The 13,761-nt window shown below is 38.4% G+C and overlaps 1 protein-coding gene across 1 annotated transcript in view; it reads right to left on the bottom strand.

The window, feature by feature from the left end:
* Positions 1 to 13,761, bottom strand: part of SLC2A13 (solute carrier family 2 member 13) — a 154,651-nt gene that overhangs the window by 46,705 nt on the left and 94,185 nt on the right. The window lies entirely within an intron of this gene.

The raw sequence follows: 13,761 nt of genomic DNA on the forward strand, positions 1-13,761 counted from the left end.
ATAAACCTTCAAGAAAACACATGAGTAATTTTGTTAATGCTGCAGAAGCACTTTTCATCTTGTTCTATTAATTTGTGCTGACTGGAATACTGAATATTCAAGCCCTCAAATATCTAGCAGCCTATAGGCTTTCACGCAGTAATAACCATCAAAAATGTCAAAGCTGAGGACCCTGAGGACCTCAAGGTGAAACTGTTGGTGCTGAGGAGCCTTTATCTACACACACGGGGCCTGAGCCGGGCTCTGAGGCCTGCCTGCCCATTACCAACTGCAATGCCTTGTCCAGGCTCGGCTGTCTGAAAGAGATCCCAGCAAGGGTGTGAATCTTGGAGAGATGAAGATTCATGAAGGACAGATAACATCTGAATTACAACACTAATGTCAACGTGCCCACACTTCTTAAGGCTCTCTAAATTAAATTGCTAACTTACTGTCAAAACTTACATTGTACTGCACTGTCCTAGCCACCAAAATCACCCAGACACTCTCCGATCTCAGATACACCTTTCTTTTTCTTCTTAAGGGTAAGAAGATAACAGTAAATGTCAAGTCTTGGCTTGCTGACACCTACTACGAAACCCCTACCTGCTTCCACCAAACAAGGCTTCAGGAAGCCAGGTTTAACTCTACACATCTAAATCTTCTCAAAACTCAGTTCTACCGGCAAGTCGGAAATTGCCATTTGTCACAGCAATGTATAGCATACTGATTCTACATGGTTAAAAAGGCAAAGAATAAAGAATCACATAAAACATGTACATGTCTACTGCCTGATATATGTAAACAGGCACCTTCTGTCCCCAACATTCCTTCTGGCTGCTTATTCCAGCTCATTGGCTATATATTCTCAACTAGAAGCTAGCTGTTTATCCATAAATAAACAACATATTTCACTTCTATGGAAAACAAACCAGGGAAATTTAGATGCTGTGAATCCAAATGCCAAGCTACCAAAGCCTGGGTGCTAGGCAGTGACGTTCACGTTTACTATGGCACAGTAATCTAATTTCAAAAATGTACAAGAACACTTGCATGGTTTATGATAACTACTAAATCCATTTGCTTATGTTTCTCTATTTTAGTATGCTCATTTTTTATATCAACCTGTGCAACCCTAACTGTCTATTAATACAACAAGATGGCAGGTCTCTTTAATTTCTTCCTGACAAGGAAAAGAAATCTATATGGCAGAAAAAGGTCAAGTTGCAATATTATACAATCACAGTGAATATTTCGGCTCCTGCAGGGAATGCAATTTCAGTGACAAAGCTGTGCAGCTCCAGCTTATTTTCTAAAATGTAAAGAAAATGAAAAAAGGAACATGTGTATCCTTGGAATTTTTAAGCAAGTATTGTATCTTAGAAATCAAATAAATACAGACAATTACAAAGCCACACAAAGTAACTGAGTCAGATATATACAGAAATATTTTCATATTGATCATTTCTGAGGATGTCAAAATCATGAAGTTGTATCAAGAGTTGCTGTAGATTTTAAAAAAGCCAGAAGCATTTCCACATTCAAGAATCCTCAGATTAATCATTTGACTATATGCTGAAAACACATAGTATTGGAGGAAATGAGGCACCCCAAACATTTTCCTTTCTCTTCTCCTTTAAGAGTCAGTACTTTTTTTAAAGCAACAACATCCAATATTGAAAGAAAATTATAATTTCCCCTCTTCAAGCAGATAATTCCAGATGCATCTGGGTTCCCAGGTTAGCTCATTCAGCAGCAGACAGCAGCCCACCATGCCAAGCTTTGTAGCTCTCGATTAAAAAACAATGACCGTCAATAAGCTGCCATCATGGCTTTGGTCGCCCCCAGCGTTCAGAAGGGGCTGCTCCAGCCCATCTGTTATATCAAGTCTACTCCAACATAGTTTCTGTTTAAAGATGTCAGCCTTTTCGAACAGAATTCATAATTCTTGTGAAATTAATGAATACATGTAAGTAACTCAGAGGTAGCTTTCAACATCTTGAAAACGTTTATATTTTTGCATTTCAGAAAACAAAAAGAGAGTATTCTGGCACTGCTTTGCAAGGGTTTGTTAGCATTTTCTAGCACAATACTTTAGAAATCACTTTCCAACTACTCAAACTACTCAGTCCAAGAAAATCAGTTCCTAGGGATCATGAAACCCTCTTTCTTTTTTCCTCAAATCAACTGAAATAGCGCTAAGTGCACGGCAAGCAGTACAACAGCCAAGAAGTAAACAATTCAATATTAAAGAAAATCCAAAATGGTGGCAACTTCAACAAATTTACATTTTTTTTTCTGCAACTGTGCATGAACAAAAATCCTCTCCTTCTGCTTTATCAGTTTATTTGATGTTACAATTATTGGACTAAGACAAAAGCATTCATAACAAAACATGCTCCACATTAAAAAAAATTGCATTTGATTTGCACCTTCGACCTGTTTCCCTGCTTCTTCAGGAATTATTAAAGCTCATTCCCATCAAGTTTGGTGATTTCCAGCACGGTAGGTGTAGGAGATGTGTCCAGGCTGTGCCTGGCGTGCCAATTCCCCAGCTGAGGCACCGCGGGTGCTGCAGCTGCCGCAGCCCGGGGAGCCACAACTTCCTGCCCACAGCCCCGACCAGAGTGACTCCTGCAAACACGTGAGACAAAGCATAGGTATTTTAAACACAGCAATATACTACAGACTATATACACATGGAATTTAGCATCTTGTCCCTCAGATCACTTGTGAAGTGGTGAAAGGTTTAGCTGAGAAGCAGCAAGTCCATGTTTTCAGTTACAGATGCTTGCAGACTGGCCATGGGGCCACCTGCCAAGCCAGGCATCTGCAGTACTATGAGACTATGATAAGCCCAACCGGGAAGCTGAACCATTTAGACAGATACTGTCTTGTAAAAAAAAACTCTGAGGGCCTAAAGATAATTCAAATTTCCAATCAATTTGAACAATAGTGTCCCACTCAACTTACAAGACTTCTAATCTGTTCCACGTTTCCCTTCTTTTGCAAACCATCCCACATCCCTGTAAATACAACTACAACATTCTCCAAAATAGCTTGTTGTTCTAACACAGGCTTTGAACAGCTAAATTGCAACAACAATGGGGTGAACAGGTTAAGCCAGCCTTCAAATTTTACCTTTGGGTGATAAAAAAAATCATGTTGGTTTTACATCTTACTAACCTGAAGAGTAACAGCCCAGCAAACAGCATTGCCATGGTGTGGAATACAGAAGCTCCACAGGAGCTCAAGGCTTGGCGGTGCTGGCTTAGCTCGCAAGGTCCCACTCACTGCAGGAGGGGTTGGGGAAAGACCCCACGCTCCTATATACAGGTCCTGAATCATTCCACCTAATCCAAGGCCTGAAGTGAATTTGCACGTGATACAGCTTCGCTGAGAACTGAAAATGGATTTGTATAATAGTACCATTGCTAGTAACTGTTTTTAACCATGCAGATCTACACACCTTCCTCTTTAGTCTTTTGTTTGCAGCTTAAACACAACAATCTTACTGTGTTTGGCATTTCTGAAGATCAGAGATGCTGAAGAAACAAGAAGCACAAGCCAGGAAACTCCCACTGGTATTACTGCTGCTAGAAAGAGGTCAGGCACATCGAGAAACTGCAGTTCACTGGAAGATGGACTATATAAACTTAAGAACACCTTCTAGAGCAAAGCAGGCTTGCAGACAGAGTAAACTTGCATCTCCCTGTCACACCCATTTGCACCTATGTTATGAAAGGGATTTAATCGGGAAAGTTCAAATTGACACTGATCACTAAGGGCCTGGAGAATTACCATGGCTTCACTATGATGTTAAACTGTGGCAACTCATCTGTGTAGATGAACTCACAGAAACAGCAGGAGAAAGCAAGAGCAGCATATGGGAAATTAGATGTCAAAGTACTGGAAATGAAAATAAGACAGGAAGAAGTTGATGTATCTGGAGGAAGCCAAACACAGCAGATGTTCCAGGTGCAGAGGCTCTCCGACAGGAGGGATGCTGTGGCCCTGCTAAGCACCATGTGAAGCCTGGGGAAGGAAAACAAGCACATTGGCAAGGTGCTGCAGGAGCACCAAAGTAAAAATATTCCTTGTTTAGACTTGTTTGAAACAAGAACTGCAGAGCAATATAGCAGCATTTGATGGCAGAATTGGAGTGTCGAATAATGTGGTTGAACTTCTCAGATCTATGTTCTGCGCACCAAAGTGGTGTTTCAAAAATATTAGTAAACCTGGTTTCACCTTATGCATTTAAAAATCACAGAGAATGTGAACGATACTTATACAAGAAGATATTTTATATTTAAATATATATTACTCCATGTGCAATTGTATGCACATACATATACAAGAAACTTTGTGGCTAATACCATTCTGTTAAACACATCTTGTTTTACTTCATGTAATGAATCGCTTCAGCAGGGCAGCAGGAGGTATTCTTTCATACCTTCTGTTGTCTTCCAAAAGATACTTAACAATAAATATAATTTATTATAAGATGTTTCTCTTTGTGCATGTCAGTGGCACCTCTTGTGGCACAGATGAGACGTGCTTGTATGACACTGTACAAACAAAACGTCTTTTATCATCTATCCACTGGACGCCAGTAAGACCCTTTCAGCTCATTAGCTCCAAAGGCAAATGGACTTCAGCTACAAAACAGCACCACTGGGTGCACGTACCTTTATTTTCAGGTTAATAAGGCAAAATATCTAAGGACTAGATCCTGAAATCTTACTGAAGCAGACTCCGCTGCTTTACAGGACTCCAATTTAAGAACAACAGTTATATATTCTTTCCTATATTTCCACTTTTGAAGTCCAGAAGAGCTCTCTGAGGAAAAGGTTGCTGGATCATCTCGAAGTCTATAGTGGATTTTTCAAAAAGAGTGCCTGGGAGGCAATGCGGGGGAGCGCCATTCTACGCTTCCCTGCTGTAATTATACCTTCAAATTCCCCATTTAGCAGTAATAATGTATTGTGTTGTAAATGCTTTCAGCATAGAGTGAAATGACAGTGAATGTCATTTATTACAATAAGTATATTTTGATAATAAAACCCCTAAGTATTAAGTACTGTTTGACAGATAATTCTTTACACCCAATATGTTCTCTGATTGACCACACGTTATCCACGTGCAAGGCACATTGAAAGGTTTTAAGGATTACCATTTAATTATGTTAAGAAAATGCTGGAATTTTTCTTAGTGTCCAAAGAGACTAAATTCTATAGTTATTAAGCAAAGTAAGTGTACCAGTGTTTAACAGGGATTAAAAATACTTTTAAAGGCTTAAGATCACCAAGCTACACAAAGGAATTCACTTCCTCAATTTAACAGGATACTGTCACACAGGTATTCAGTCATTTGAAAATACTGTTGCAGTATCTGCTGTGAGACTGGAGCACAAAATCCTTTTTTCTTTTGCTTATTCACTTGGTACCATATGTGTCTTTGCACACAGCCAGAATGCTTTTCACACTCAGTCATTTCGCCCATTGATGTGGCTCTTTCACACGTCTCACCTGAAACTATGAGGGAGAGAAACTGTTTTCTTCTTCATAATAGAAAAATGGTAAAACACAAGGAGGAGTTAGAACTATTATTTAAAAGAAAAAAAAAATCAGACAGAAAAATAATACCCAACTCCTACATAAGTCTGTGACAAAATGCCCTGTAAATTTGAAGACATAACCCTGTAGTTAAACCCATTGAAGAAGAAGGTCAAATTTAACTGCAGAGTTAAACGGAAAAGTACCAGGCAGAGCTGGCAATTAAATTAAAGCACTGGAAGGAACAAAGTCTTGACCACCCTCCTCCTCGTCCCAAAACAGAGATGAAGTTTCCAGCACAGAACAGGCTGGAGTCGGTAACACCTATATGCTCAGCACTGCAACAAAAAGCAAAGTAATGTCAACTTTTTCACCTTATATATCGAATGAAGACACCAAAAACAAGTGCCTAACGCTTCAACAGAACAATTATGAAAGAAAAGCACCATTATCATCCCTATTTCGTAAATGAAGACCAGTGAGGCTTTTAGGAAGAGGAGGGTGACAAATGACCATTTACAGTTACCCACCAGGACTACCTGCAGCATAATGACAACACTGCAGAGTCTCACTGCAGAGAAGTGCTCTCTGCAAATTAGTAAGTATAAAGCAGGGAAAGAAAATCCGCCAGGTGTTTTGCAAAATATACCTTATTCAGTTGTTCATTTATTCTTACAACTTCTGTTTAGTTTAAATTGTTTAATATTCCAGGGTATTCTATAATGCTGGAAAGCGCTAATGCCTGCCATAAGCTGTCTGGGATCCCAAAAAATGAAATCAGCTCTCATTAAAATCAACAGACTTTCTAAATGTATGTAGCACTAAAAAAAAATTTATATATATAAATCAAGCAGCCCGTTTGTTTAAGCCAAGGCCAGCAGCAAACAAAGGGACTCCATACATGATAGGCTCACTATGAGAGCCACAATTTAGCAACTTGGGCGTTATGGGATACTGAAAGGTATTGAAAAAAAATGAAACAAGCTTTCTTTTGAACCATGTTCATGGATGTTATTCAAGAAAGAGTAAGCTTCTGTGCTAAATATTTATTTGTCTTTTGAGAAGAGATGTACTACTTCCAATTTTTGCTTTTGTATAGTAAAAAGATAACATCACAATTCAGCCCCAACCTTCCCACCATGCTTTAGTATCTAACAGAATCATGCTAGCTGTCCCAAGCTTCCCTTCCAGGCAGGCAGAAGGAGAATCATATGTTAATAAATGCACTATGAACTGTTTAAAAAAAAAGTAATTTCAGTGTTCCTTACAGGATCTGATCTTTCAGTCATTTTTCCGTAAAGAAAAAAAGCAGACTTTTTCATGCACAGCAAGGCAGTGTTATTCAGTTGCACAGTGCCTCTTTTCAGATAGTACATCTTCAAAATACAGTTCTTTTATTCCCCCAGCAGGGTCAGATTCCCCACATATGCTCTGTGGAGCTTTAGGACATCTTTGAGTAACCCTGTTGGTGGAGCTCCCTGGGGAAACCATTTCACATGGTATTAGACAGCAGTCAAAAAACTGCTTAAAGATACGAGACTGTCACCTACCACTGGAGTACCTGAGCTTTGTTTACAGTTTCCCTAGTTAGAAACATAGGACAAATACATACGTATTTGGAATAATAATTTCAACATATACAAATGGGAGCTTGATAAAAACGTCCATTTTAAAATAGCCCTTTCCATGGCAAAGATACATGACTCAATCCTGAAAGCATGAGCCCCACTGCTCCCTTCAGCAATGAATCCATGACTATACACACAGGTACCTTCTTGCAGAAGGACGCGCGCCCTGCACAACTACCTGAGAGAACACAGCTAGTTCAGGGGGATTAGCTAGGATTAATAGCTCACAAATGATCTCTCTAACATTTTCTGCACAGAGTAAATTATTTCTGATATCTCCACATTTAGAAATGCTTCATCTTGTACTCCTGTTATTCACTTAACAACTTCTAAAAAACGTGATTCAAAAAACAAACAACCCGCTCCACCTTGCAACCAAAAAACCCCCCACAATCCCCTCCTTCACTACCCCAATTCATATATTTTTAAGTAACGGGTATGTTATGAAAGCTCTGCAGGAGAATAAAGGAAAATACTTCTTCCATGAAACCACACTGTATTCTATTTGAAATTAGCAAGTACACTTACAGACAGCATACTATTACAAATTTAAAGTTTACAGAGTTTTAGATGTCCACACAAAACCAGGAACAAGATCTATGTGAATCTTCCAAATCTGTAACTATCTTACTAAATACTCAGTCTTGCATATATAGGACTTTATTTCCATACTGATATCATACAAATTATCAAAATAATTTGTCTATGGCATATAAAAACTAGTTAATATTCCAGCAACACTACAAATATTAATTCATATGTGAAATCTTATTAATATTCTATCCTTTTCAATTTTAGTTAGAAGATGTTGCATTAATAATGTTTATCTTGCACAGCTTAGCATTTTTAGAGCTCAAATCATGAGAATAATTGCAATGAATTATTACTAAGAATCCACAAAATTGGTCTAAAATAATGAATAGGTCATTGTAGTATCTTCTGACCACCAAGGGCAACTTAGCAGAGACATAAGAAAGTCTTCTGGCTACCAAACTATATGTTTCTTTATTTTAAGATACTGATTGACCTCCTTATACAGATGTCTGAGTCTTGCCTATTTTATAGAACTAAATCATTAACTGCTGTGTCAAGCCTCCTTTCTTAGGTTGCTGAACTACATGCTACTGTCAATTTTAAAGCCCAGGAAGCCTGCAGCTGCCTTTCAGCTCCTTCCTACTTGTCCCAATGCCACCGTTGTCAAAGCTAAGCGGCCAGAGACAATGCTGCTCTTAAGAATGGAGCCACTAGACAGCTCCAAACCAACAGAAAGTTCTCTGCTGTCTTAAAGGCTTTGGGTTTCAAATATTTGAATAAAACATCCCTGTTCCCCTAGAAGAACAAGCTTCAAGCCAGATAGCGGGCTGCACTTCTGGAAAGGCAAGAGGATGCACCAGGGAAAAAAACTAATCTAACCAGAAGTTATTGAGACGACTGACTGTCGAGGGATTCCAGCAATTAAAAGAACAGAAAACAGAGAAAGACATAACCAACAGCAGAATTTATTACTGGGGACATAAGGTTGGACAAAGAACAGCAGAAATGAGAAAGTCAAAGCTCATCTGCGAGGTGAGGCTGACACACTTCCCCAATGAGGCTGACACACTCCCCCAATGATGCTAGAATAAATGGTGGAAGCCTACTTTATGAACGTTGCAGTAAATATACATTTTCTTCTCATTCTGAATAAGTCTATTACGGCACCATATTAAAAAAAAAGAAAAAAAATCTATTGGCACCAATGTCACAGTCACTCAGGGAAAACCCCATGATGAGCAATGAGGAATAACAACATGCATATGTGCGTATGAGTATGCCATAGCTGCAGTCACTACCGGGCACATTGCCCTCACTAGTAACGATTTCAAGCATATGTCCTATGTAAGAAAAAAAATATAAAATAGTTCTGGGAAATAACTGGCACAAAAGTCTTCCCCAGGCTCAAATGCACAGATGCACCCACATTATCAACAGTCATTTCAGGACTGTTGAAAAAAACAAACCCAAAGAGTAATTCTGGAGTGACACCATCTGAGCTCATTATTCATGGTGGCAGATGAGATCCTTTTTTGGAGCATTGGTTTTGGCAAAAACATCCTAAGTTGACAACTTCAACTGACCACTCTAAATCTGCATTAAGAAATTTATATTTTTAGATGTTTCTGGCACAAAATACCAAGAAATGGCAACTGATCAGTGTCTTTCAATTTCATGCCACTCACTTGTAGTGATTTAATTGAGATTTCTAAATCTAGTCTCAGGTTTTAATATTCATATAATCAAAAATTACCCTTGCAATACATTTCAGACATACGCTGCACATAGACTAGATCTCAACAGACTTGTATTCTCTCCTTCCTTAGAAAACAAAATTAATTGCACAGCAAACTTAAATGCGTGCAGCGTGAATATTAATTTGGCAGTGTCTGCTTCTATTACACGCAGTCTTTTCTGTTGTCTTTCGGCCCATCTGTTCCATCAGAGAAAGGAAAAAATTACGGCAGACCAAAAAAAATTCCTTAGAGTCACATCACCAATGCACACAGATTTTTTTTTTTTGTTTAAAACTGTAGAAGTAATTTTAACATAGCACATAAATGACAAACAGAAAACTAAAGGTTTTGATTTCTGATGTTTGAATGATTAATCCACCTGAACGCAACATCAAGCTGCTGCTTTCGAAATGTCGTCTTCACTTTCAACAGTAAAAATTGCCTGAACAGATTAGTTCTTCGCCTTTCACTTACTACAAAGTTACCTGCAAGTATACCAAGTATGCAGTTCTGCTTTTCTGTCAATAAACAAACCATCAGTCTCACGTTCTGATGCTCTGACCTGAGATTCTCAAGTCAGACCTCTTCCTGACCGTGTTGTTTCACTCCATGCCCTGAATATGCTTTGTGGAGATGCTCTGCTGAGAACTGGATTCTAATACCCAGTCCAAAAATTTTAATACAAAAATGTAACACCATCAGATGGAAAGACCCAGAACAAGCTTTTAGTACCAAATCTAGAGAATTGCTTGCAGAAGCTGAGCTCCTTTCAACAAGTGTGCCTCACCTGATGCACTGGCTGCCCAAATCACCAAGCCCTGCTGCACCTTAAGGTGACTCTTCTGCCTTCTTTTGAGAAACACCTCCCCTCACTTAGGCACCTTGCTCTAGGAGATCAATGGCTAAAAATGCCCTGCTCCAGAGGAAGCTATTTCTCCTGTTGCCACCTCCTACAGCATGGCTGGCTGGTCCTCCGGTCAAGTCACCGACCCTTGTGAAACCCCTTCACAGACACCTCAGTTCACTCACGTTCTAGGTGAAGGCCTCAGGAATTTTACCTCAGCAAACTGAATTTACTCATTGCTCCATGGATTTAGCTTTTAGCTTGTACTTTCTCCATTGTTATGTGGGTGCTGACTATGTTTCGCCACTGCTGTGAAGTTTGTGACTTCTGTACTAGTTGCCATTCATAAGGGCTATGCAGAATTATCATCATTCTTTGGATCCAATGAGAAAGTTAGAGCAGCTATGAAATAGACCTCTAGCAGAGGATTCCACTACGTTTCTAATGCACCGTGAAAAATAAATCTGTACTTCGAAAAGCACTGAATGGCTATTTTGGGAATGTATGTTTCAGCATGGCCTGCACAATGGAAGCAGAGTGTTGTGAATGTGCCACCTGTTCAAAACGACAAACACATTGCTCTTTTCTTCAATACAAAACATAGCAATTAGCACAACGTCAAAATTATTAGAGCTATACAAAGCACTGTGAAGACTAATATAATTAAGAATTAAAGGCCAATGTAATAAAGAGTTAGATTCTCCACAGTGCAGAATAGTAGCCTTTTAATCTATGAACCACATGCTGGGCAACAGATTTGTCTGATAATCTCTAGAGTGTGCTATACACTGTACACTTCTATTCAATAGGGCAATTTGTTCTAAAATTATATAGACAAATTTTAAAATGTTCTTATATATGATTTAACCACATAGGAGAGAACATACTGTTTATACAATGCATACAGTTCAGTATTAAGTGTGCATGCACCGTTTACTGCTATATGTTCTGTATAATATTTACATATACTTTGAATTTAAAATTCAGTGAAGCTGCTAGAAAATACATATAAGTTTGATAGAATTGCCTGAAAATTTCTACCACAAAGTCAATAAACATATTAAGAGATTATATGTTAGATATTTTTAAGAGTACCTTTAGAAACAACATTTTAACTTCTCTCTGAAACAATCACTTGTGAACACCTAGCAGAGGATGGATGCAGAATGGTTTTTGTGTTTAACTGCTTCAAACAAATACTTCCCATATCAGCTGTCCGTTTTCCTGTGTCGCCTCCGGGTAAAGATCACTTTCACGTTTACCATTGCCTTGTTTCAGCTAATGAAGCTCCCAAATTTTAAATCCCTGGCAGCTTATACTATTCAGACCAATTATTCTACATGCTAGGATAGCTTGACTACATACAATTTATGTTCTCTGTCCTTCATCCTGTGAACTCAAGGCCAAGATCAAAAATGTAAACTATAATCCCAATTTTATGACTTTGTAACGCTGGGGATATCATCTCATTCCTTCGTATTTGTTCCTCCCCTGCAAAAGCTTTTTGAGTATCTTTTCCACACTGCTCACAGGAAGATTCATATGTGGATAGTACTTGAAAACAACTGGAATTGAGAAAGGAGACCAAGGTAGGTGTTGATCAGTTCTAATGCTCACCAGAAGGACCCCATAGAGGTCTGCATCACAGCTCAGGAATGTGCTTCAACAGTAGCAATCTCAAAAAGGAGGAGGTGAAGAGCGAGTTTGTTTTTAAAGCAATGGATACAAAATCTGGATCTCCCTGTTAAATTGTTAAGAAGCTAAAAATTGTCTTTCGCTGCCTTTCAGACTTTAATACCAGAGAACTGTCAAGATCATCTTCCACTTCATAGGAGGAGCCTCTTCTGCAAAGAATGTCTGGAGGGAGTGGGTTCTGTTTCAAAGATAACATGCAACAATCCATCAACAAAACTTTAGAACTGAAGTGCTCAAGTGAGGAGCACTTCAAAAACGCTTCACAAGGGGACAGTAGTAACATCAACACTAAGCTCTGCACTTGGCAAAAACCAATCACAAAAGCAGCGTGAAGAAGAACTAAGGTGTTCTTCTTAATTAAAGAAATGAAAAGATATGAGGAAGACTAATTACATTTATGTAATTGTGTATTAATTCCACAATTTAATGAAAAATTAATCTAATCATAGCCTCAATCCAGATTCTACTTTATATTAATAAATGCACTATTTTACTGGAAATCAATTTGATGTACCAAACAGTAATACCTCAGGTTACACAATTCTCAGCTAGTTACAGAACAAGGGGCCTCTGTGGGAGTTAAGGAGAATATGGAGCTGTAAGATTTATTACACATACCTTAGTATGACAACAGGGCCCTGGGATTTCCCGTGTTACTTCTGCTCCACCATATCAGGTGTACATTTACAGCAATAACAAGATTTAACAGTGCTGAAAATAAAAACTTGAAAAAGCCAGTAGCCTGCTGCATATTATTGTAAGGAGTTGTCCTCTTTGAGCTCTAACATCATTTTAAAACATGAAAGATGTGATTTCTGATCACACCAATCCAGATCAGAGTCCTGAACAGGATCATGTTGAAAGGAACAAAGCATGTCAGCAGAGGCTGAGGGGTTTGTGTAGTCTGTAAAGACCACAGGTATTTTCCACAACCTAAGTGGGGCTACTAATGGAGTCAGTCTCAGTCACAATTGCCATGAAAGTGGTTAAGCACCAAAACAGGTTGCCTGAATCTATCCTTTGACATTTTAAAATCTCAGCTCAGTAGAACCCTGAGCAACCTCATCTAACTTTGAAGGTAGCCCTCCTTAGAACAGCAAAGTGGACCAAATGATCTCTAGATGTTCCTCCTAGTTACAAGTTAATTCAATAGATAAGGCTACTCAGTCATTTCCACAATCAGACATCTTAGATATGCGAAGATAATTTCTAACATCCTTGATATTAATCTAAAAGAAAGGATGAAGATGATACCCCTAAATCAATCCTGCACTATTGCAGGAAACCACAATATACTCTGTAAAATCAGTTAGGTTCCACCTTGAATTATGCTCCATAACTATCCTCCTTTAGCAGCTACAAACTCTCTTCTGATTTTGAGCCCATCTTTATTACCAATGACAATGAATTCTAATTTTGTTTCATTCTATTAGCAAAAGGAAACCTTTTGCAGCAAGGTCTATAACAAGAATACTAAATAAGGCAAGATTAATTAGTCTTTCCTCTTCTCACAATCTTCTGTCACATCATCTTTGCTTAGACCTTTACTCATCTCATGGTCCTTGAGCAATCCCAGCTATTCTTGAAGTAAAGCTGAACTAAAAATTTTTCATGTGAGAAAAAGAAATTGAAACTTAATAGATAAATGACATTTTCAACAACTTATTGTTCTAGCAAAGCCACTTATTTGTTCAAAGAATAACACTTGGTTGGTCTACAGCTTGATTTTCTTAAATCAATGCGTGGTATCCTATTTATCCCATTTTACTTTATTCAATTATTCTTCATAC

This window comes from Patagioenas fasciata, chromosome 1, assembly GCF_037038585.1.
Source record: "Patagioenas fasciata isolate bPatFas1 chromosome 1, bPatFas1.hap1, whole genome shotgun sequence".
Classification (NCBI taxonomy): domain Eukaryota; kingdom Metazoa; phylum Chordata; class Aves; order Columbiformes; family Columbidae; genus Patagioenas; species Patagioenas fasciata.